The sequence below is a fragment of the Patagioenas fasciata genome, chromosome 13 (genome assembly GCF_037038585.1).
Source record: "Patagioenas fasciata isolate bPatFas1 chromosome 13, bPatFas1.hap1, whole genome shotgun sequence".
NCBI lineage: Eukaryota > Metazoa > Chordata > Aves > Columbiformes > Columbidae > Patagioenas > Patagioenas fasciata.
Genome location: NC_092532.1, coordinates 2184027 through 2192522, shown reverse-complemented (window position 1 = coordinate 2192522; position 8496 = coordinate 2184027). Strand labels below are relative to the sequence as shown.

At 56.6% G+C, this 8496-nt stretch overlaps 1 long non-coding RNA gene across 3 annotated transcripts; it reads left to right on the top strand.

The window, feature by feature from the left end:
- Positions 1–2587: 2587 nt before the first annotated feature.
- On the top strand, positions 2588–7866 carry LOC139829073 (uncharacterized). 3 transcript variants are annotated; one of them, XR_011741290.1, is made up of 3 exons: positions 2588–4362; positions 5249–5308; positions 7760–7866. It is a non-coding gene; the product is annotated as an uncharacterized lncRNA (long non-coding RNA). The 3 variants fall into 3 exon arrangements; XR_011741289.1 differs by lacking the exon at positions 2588–4362 and adding an exon at positions 4415–4599; XR_011741288.1 differs by lacking the exon at positions 2588–4362 and having other exon boundaries at positions 5056–5308.
- The last annotated feature ends 630 nt before the right edge of the window (positions 7867–8496 follow it).

The following is an 8496-nucleotide window of genomic DNA, read 5'->3' as shown; positions in this document are numbered from 1 at the left end:
CCGTTGCAAATCAAAGCTGGGATTGCTTTGGCTCTTTGGGCCACTTTAGAGCTTTGGGATCGTTTCTGTTAGGGTTAGGATTTGATTAGTGTTAGGGATAGAGAGTAGTGTCAGTGGAAGTGGTTGGGGTTAGGGGTTGGTTTTAGGAAGTAGGGCTGGGGTTAGGGTTACGTTTGGGTTAGAGTTAGTGGTAGGGTCAGGGTTTGATTAGGATTAGGGTTAGAGTTAAGGTGAGGGGTTTTGGGTGAGGGATAGAGTTTGGTTTTAGGTTTAGGCATAGATTTCTGATTAGAGTAAGAGGGCTAAGCATTAGGTTTAGAGTTGGAGTTAGGGGTAGAGGTTGGTCTTCGATTTAGCCTTGCTTTAGGATTACAGTAAGTGATTGGACTAATATTAGAAGTTTAGATGAAGGGATAGGTGTTAGGGGTAGGGTTAGGGTTATTGTTAGGGTTTGATTAGGATTAGGTTTAGGGCTTATGGGTAGGGATGTGTTTAGTGATAAGGGTTAGTATTAGGGTTAATGTTAGGAGTAAGGATTAAGGTTAGGGGTTAGGGAATAGTGTTTGTGTAAGCAGTAAGACTTCAGGTTTAGGGGGAAAGGGTAGGAATATGGTTAAGGTTGGCATAGGGTTAGGAGTTTGGGTTAGGGTTAGGCTTAGGTTTTGGAGTTTGGGTTAGGGTTAGGCTTAGGAGTTTGGGTTAGGCTTAGTCTTAAGCTTAGGAGTTTGGTTTAGGCTTAGACTTAGGGTTAGGAGTTTGAGTTAGGATTTAGGGTTAGTCTTAAGGCTAGGAGTTTGGGTTAGGAGTTTCCGTTAGGGTTAGGCTTAGTGTTAGGAGTTTGGGTTAGGCGTCTGGGTTGGGCTTAGGCGTCTGGGTTGGGCTTAGGCGTCTGGGTTGGGCTTAGGCGTCTGGGTTGGGCTTAGGCGTCTGGGTTGGGCTTAGGCGTCTGGGTTGGGCTTAGGCGTCTGGGTTGGGCTTAGGCGTCTGGGTTGGGCTTAGGCTTAGAGTTAGGAGTTTGGGTTAGGGTTAAGGGATTGGGATAAGGGTTAAGAGATTGGGTTAAGGTTAAGGGATTGGGTTAGGATTGGGTTTAGGGTTAGGAATTAGGCTTAGGTTTAGGATTAGCGTTATGGTCTGGGTTAGGAGTTGGGGTTAGGAGTTGGGGTTAGGAGTTGGGGTTAGGAATCTTAACCCTCGACAGGGACAAAGGGGGTCCCCAGGATGTCACAATGGGCCCTGGGGACAATGGGAGTCCCCAGCATGTCACAATGGGCCCTGGGGACAAGGGGGGGTCCTTGGATGTCACAATGGGCCCCAGTGACAAAGGGATCCCCCATGGTGCCAAAATGGGCCCTGGGGACAAAGTAAAGTCCTGGAATGTCACAATGGGCTCTGGGGACAATGGGGGGTGTCCAGGATGTCACAATGGGCCCTGAGGACAAGGCGGGGTCCCCATGGTGTCACAAAACAACGTCCTCAGGGATACAGGTCAGTGCCAGGGGTGGGTTATGCTTGGCCTCCATGACCTCGAGGGTCTTTTCCAACCAAAATGAGTTCTTAGGGTTTATCCCAAATGATGGGAACCCCCGCTTCCATCTCTGCTCTTCACCAAACACCTTTTAGAGGATGAAGAGGAAGGAGACGCAACACCTCAGCATACGGAGGGTCTTCCCCAAAGGGGTGGTCTGGGGTATCCAAAACACAAGGGGTGGTGTGGGCATCCGAAGCACAAGGGGTGGTCTGGGGCATCCAAAACACAAGGGGTGGTGTGGGCATCCGAAGCACAAGGGGTGGTCTGGGCCATCCAAAGCTCTCCTGGAGCGACTGCTGCTTCTTGTTGCTTTCCATCAGCTTCTTGATGTCTTCCCGCGTGGGGATGCGCTCGTCATCTTCGTCATCTTCATCATCTTCATCATCTTCGTCATCTTTGTCATCTTCATCATCAGATTCAGAGGATTCTGGAGGAGCGAACAGCGAGAAATGGGCTGGGGAGGGTCCAGCACCGGCCCTGGCTCTTCCTGCCCAGCATCCCAGGCCCATCCCCAGCTGCTCCAGCTTCATCCAAAAGAGGTGGCGAGCTCCAAAAATTCAGTGGCTCCTCCAAGAGCGTCCAATGGGAAGAGGCCCCAGGCAGAGAAGTCGTGGGCTCAAAAGAAAGCACCACGTTGCGAGGATCTCCAGAGGATCCCTGGCCTGCTCCAGAAGATCCCCATCATCAACAAGATGAGGTCGGCCGTGTTGTTTTCAAAGGCGAGGAGGAGCTCAAGGGCCCTCAGCATCGGGGCTCGCGTGCGGTTATGAGAGGGCAAGGAAGGAAGGAAGGAGGGAAGGAAGGAAGGAGGGAAGGAAGGAAGGAAGGAAGGAGGGAAGGAAGGAAGGAGGGAAGGAGGGAAGGAAGGAGGGAAGGAAGGAAGGAAGGAGGGAAGGAAGGAGGGAAGGAAGGAAGGAGGGAAGGAAGGAGGGAAGGAAAGAAGGAGGGAAGGAAGGAAGGAGGGAAGGAAGGAGGGAAGGAAGGAAGGAGGGAAGGAGGGAAGGAAGGAAGGAAGGAGGGAAGGAGGGAAGGAAGGAGGGAAGGAAGGAAGGAGGGAAGGAAGGAAGGAAGGAAGGAAGGAGGGAAGGAAGGAAGGAGGGAAGGAGGGAAGGAAGGAGCCGGGGGTTCCCATCATTTGGGATAAACCCTAAAAACTCATTAATCACTTTGGTTGGAAAAAACCACCCACCTCCATAGGACCCCATAGGGACCCATAGAGACCATAGAGGCCCATAGGGAGCCACAGAGCCCCATGGAACCCCATAGAGACCCATAGGGACCGTAGAGCCTGTAGAGACCCATAGGGACCCATAGAGACCCATAGAGCTCCATAGGACCCCATAGGGACCCATACAGACCATAGAGGCCCATAGGGAGCCACAGAGCCCCATGGAACCCCATAGAGACCCATAGGGACCGTAGAGCCTGTAGAGACCCATAGGGACCCATAGAGACCCATAGAGCTCCATAGGACCCCATAGGGACCCATAGAGACCATAGAGGCCCATAGGGAGCCACAGAGCCCCATGGAACCCCATAGAGACCCATAGGGACCCATAGAGAGGGAGGGGTTTAGGACCCTGGGGGTTCCATAGAGACCCATAGAGCATCAAGGAGCCCCATAGGGACCCATAGAGCCCCAAAGAGCCCCATAGGGACCCACAGACACCCAAGGAGCCCCATAGAGACCCATTAAGACCCATAAGGACCCATAGGGACCCATAGAGCCCCATAGAGGCCCATAGGAAACCACAGAGCCCCATGGAACCCCATAGGGACCTATAGAGACCCATAGGACCCCATAGAGATCCAAGGAGCCCCATAGAGCTCCATAGGGACCCATAGAGAGGGAGGGTTTTAGGACCCCGGGGGTTCCTGCTGGGCTCAACTATGGCAAGAAAACCTTAACGAATAATTAACCGAATATTAATGAATGCAAAAGGCCAGGAACCAATGAGGAGTGAGCACTGAGCCCTGGGACAGCGGGGACAGCGGGGACAGGGACAGCGGGAATGTGACCCTGGGACCCATTGACCCCGTTGACTCCCATTGACCCCATTGATCCCCATTGATCCCCATTGACCCATTGACCCCCATTGACCCCATTGACCCCATTGACCCCATTGACCCCCATTGACCCCCATTGATCCCCATTGACCCCATTGACCCCATTGACCCATTGACCCCCATTGACCCCCATTGACCCCATTGACCCCATTGACTCCCATTGACCCCATTGACCCCATTGACCCCATTGACCCATTGATCCCCTTTGACCCCATTGACCCATTGACCCATTGATCCCCATTGACCCCATTGAGCCATTGAGTCATTGACTTCATTGACCCCCCATTGCCCCCCATTGCCCCCCATTGACTCCCATTGCCCCCATTGACCCAGTTGACCCATTGATCCCCATTGCCCCCCATTGACTCCCATTGACCCCATTGACCCATTGACTCCCATTGCCCCCCATTGACTCCCATTGCCCCCCATTGCCCCCATTGCCCCCATTGTCCCATTTCAGGTAAAAGAGGACATAAACAAGAGAGAAAAAACAAAACACAACACATTTGGGCACTCCTGGGTCCTTTGGGGCACTCCTGGGTCCTTTGGGGCACTCCTGGGTCCCTCCTGAACTCCTGGGTCCTTTGGGGCACTCCTGGGTCCCTCCTGAACTCCTGGGTCCTTTGGGGTACTCCTGGGTCCCTCCTGAACTCCCCATAGACCCCCATAATTTCCCCCTTAGGGACCCAGGAGTGCCCCATAGTGACCCATAAGTGACTCATGGAGCCCCCTAAGTGCGTTCGGGTCCCCTCGGGTCCCTTCGGGTGAGTTCGGGCCCCACTCGGGTCCCTTCGGGTGTGTTCGGGTCCCCTCGGGTCCCTTCGGGTGCGTTCGGGTCCCTTCGGCTCCCTTCGTGTATCTTCGGCTCCTCTCGGAGCCGCCTCTGCGCACGCCACGCACAGTGGGCGTGGCCACGCACCCCCCCGCCGCTTCCCATTGGCCGCCTCCTGAGGAAGGGGGCGTGGCCTCGCTCGCAGCCGCCGCCGCGGCGGGAAACGATCGTGAGGCGGGAAAAGGGGGAGAAAGTGGGGGGGGGGGGGGGGCGGGGAGGAAGAGGAGGGGCCGGGGGGGGAGCAGAACACGGGTTTTGGGGTAAAAAGGGGGGGATTTGGGAGTTTGGCGCCTTTTGGGGCACTTTCGGGTGTGTTCGGGTCCCTTCGGGGAGACTTCGGGCCCCTTCGGGTGGGTTCGGGTCCACTCGGGTGGGTTCGGGTCCACTCGGGTGGGTTCGGGTCCCTTCGGGTGGGTTCGGGTCCACTCGGGTGGGTTCGGGTGGGTTCGGGTCCCTTCGGGTGCGTTCGGCTCCACTCGGACCCCTTCGGGAAGACTTCGGGTGCGTTCGGCCCCGGCCGGGACTCGGGCCCATTCGGCTCCGCTCGGGCGCCGTTCGGCTCCGCTCGGGCGCCGTTCGGTTCCGCTCGGGCCCATTCGGCTCCGCTCGGGCCCATTCGGCTCCGCTCGGCTCTTTCCGTCTCCGCTCGTTTTCCCGCGCTTTCCCTCAGAGCGCGAAGCGAAGCGCGGGGACCCCCGGGGCCGCTTTTTTCGCGCTTTTCCCGAGGTGACAACAGCGGGGGCTTTGGGGACACAGCTCGGGGAGCATCACCGGGAGGGTTTTGGGTTGAAAAAGCGCTATTTTGGGTCAATTTTGAGGTGGTTTGTGGCCCTCCCGGCGGGGCAAGATGGCGGTTGCGGACATCGAGGGGCTGCTGGGTGAGTAATGAGGGGGAATTAGGGGTGATTAGCGCGAATTAGGGGGTAATTAGGGGGCAGCGGGGATATGGGGGGGTGGGGGGGGTGTTAATTAGCGCTGCTGAGGGTGTTAATTGTTAATGAATGCAGAGGAGGAGCCGTTGCAGGAGCTGCACCCCGGGCTGGCCCCGCTGAGGGGGATTGGGGGGGGTGGGAGCGGAGCTGGAGAGGGAGGTGAGACAGGTAAGGGGGCATTGGGGACAATGGGGACAATGGGGGTGGTGGGGACATTGGGGTCAGTGGGGTGAATGGGACATTGGGGGTAATGGGGATCAATGGGGTCAATGGGACATTGGGGTCAATGGGGTGAATGGGACATTGGGGGTAATGGGACATTGGGGTCAATGGGACATTGGGGTCAATGGGGTGAATGGGACATGGGGGTGAATGGGACATTGGGGTCAATGGGGACATTGGGGGCAATGGGGTGAATGGGACATGGGGGTGAATGGGACATTGGGGGGAATGGGACATGGGGGTGAATGGGGACAATGGGGGGACACTGGGGTCAATGGGGTGAATGGGACATTGGGGTCAATGGGACATTGGGGGCAATGGGGTGAATGGGACATTGGGGTCAGTGGGGACAATGGGGGGACATTGGGGTCAATGGGGTGAATGGGACATTGGGGGTAATGGGGATCAGTGGGGTCAGTGGGGTGAATGGGACATTGGGGTCAATGGGGGTGGTGGGGACATTGGGGTCAATGGGGTGAATGGGACATTGGGGTCAGTGGGGACATTGGGGCCAATGGGGTGAATGGGACATTGGGGTCAATGGGGGGACATTGGGGTCAATGGGCTCAATAGGACATTGAGGTCAATGGGACATTGGGGGTGAATGGAGATCAATGGGGGTCAATGGGACATTGGGGACAATGGGGGGACATTGGGGGCAATGGGGGGACATTGGGGTGAATGGGGATATTGGGGTATTGGGGATATTGGGGTCAATGGGGGGACATTGGGGCCAATGGGGTGAATGGGACAATGGGGGCCAATGGGGTCAATGGGACATTGGGGCCAATGGGGTGAATGGGACATTGAGGTCAATGAGGACAATGGGAGGACATTGGGGTGAATGGGGATATTGGGGTGATGGGGACATTGGGGTCAATGGGGTCAATGAGGGGCAATGGGGATCAATGGGGCCAATGGGGGTCAATGGGACATTGGGGTCAATGGGGGTAATGGGGACATTTGGGACAATGGGGACATTGGGGATGTTGGGGAAAATTGGGGTCAATGGGGGCATTGGGGTCAATGGGGACAATGGGGTGAATGGGACATTGGGGCCAATGGGGGGCAATGGGGACCAATGGGGGCAATGGGGTGAATGGGACATTGGGGTCAATGGGACATTGGGGACAATGGGGGTGGTGGGGACATTGGGGTCAATGGGGTGAATGGGACATTGGGGTGAATGGGACATTGGGGTCAATGGGGACAATGGGGGGACATTGGGGTCAATGTGACATTGGGGTGAATGGGGATATTGGGGTAATGGGGTCAATAGGGGTCAATGGGACATTGGGGTCAATGGGGGTAATGGGGACATTTGGGACAATGGGGACATTGGGGATGTTGGGGGAAAATTGGGGTCAGTGGGGGCATTGGGGTCAATGGGGACAATGGGGGGACATTGGGGTCAATGGGGTGAATGGGATATTGGGGTCAATGGGACATTGGGGACAATGGGGGGACATTGGGGTCAATGGGGTGAATGGGACATTGGGGTCAATGGGGACAATGGGGGGACATTGGGGTCAATGGGGTGAATAGGACATTGGGGTCAATGGGACATTGGGGACAATGGGGGGACATTGGGGTCAATGGGACATTGGGGTCAATGGGGACAATGGGGGGACATTGGGGTCAATGGGACATTGGGGTGAATGGGGATATTGGGGTAATGGGGTCAATGGGGGGACATTGGGGTCAATGGGGCATTGGGGTCAATGGGGATATTGGGGTCAATGGGACATTGGGGTCAATGGGGGGACATTGGGGTCAATTGGGACATTGGGGTGAATGGGGGACATTGGGGGCAATGGGGACATTGGGGTCAATGGGATGAATGGGACATTGGGGTCAATGGGGACATTGGGGCCAATGGGGTGAATGGGACATTGGGGGCAATGGGGGTCAATGGGGGGACATTGGGGTCAATGGGGGGACATGGGGGTCAATGGGGGAACATTGGGGCCAATGGGGTGAATGGGACATTGGGGGGCAATGGGGGTCAATGGGACTTTGGGGTCAATGGGGTGAATGGGACATTGGGGTCAATGCGAAATTGGGGGGAAATTGGGGGTCAATGGAACATTGAGGGTATTGGGGGCATTGGGATCAATGGGGTCAATGGGACATTGGGGGCTCAGGGTGACCCCGCTGACCTCTGGTGACCCCCAGGCATGGGCGGGGCTGGCGCTGGCCCGCAGCCAATGGCTGCGCTGGGAGGGGCTGTGGGCGGGGCTTCAGGAGCTGCTGCGCCAGGACCCGGCGGTGAGTGCCCCAAACCCCCAAAATCATGCCCCCCTGAAACGCTGCACTTCAAAACCCTGCACCCCTAAATCCTTCCCCCAAAACCCTGCCCCCCCAAACCCTACACCCCAAGGTCCTTCCCCCACCTCCTGGAACCCTAAACCCTGCACCCCAAAGAATTCCCTCCCAAACCTTGCACCTCCAAATCCTGCACCTCAAAGGCCTGGAAACCCAAGCCCTTCAACCCCATCCCTGCAACACCAAATCCTGTACCCCAAACCCAGCACCCCAGAATCCTGCACCCCAAATCCTGCCTGCCAAACCTTTCACTGCAAACCCCTGCACCCCGAGGTTGTGCTGCCCTAAACACTGAACCCCCAAATCCTGCAGCCCCAGATCCTTGCCTCCCAAAACTCTGCACCCCAACATCCTGCACCCCAAATCTCTCACCCCCAAATCCTCCCCCCACCACCCTGCAGCCTCAAATCCTTCACCCCCATCCCCTGCACCCCAAAACTCCACACCTCCAAATCCTGAACCCTGAAACCCCGCACCCCCAAATCCTGAGCCCCAGTCCTGTGCACCCCACACTCTGCAACCTTAAATTTCCCCCCAAGCCCCTGCACCCCAAACGCTGCACTCTTAGACCTGACTTCTAAACCCTG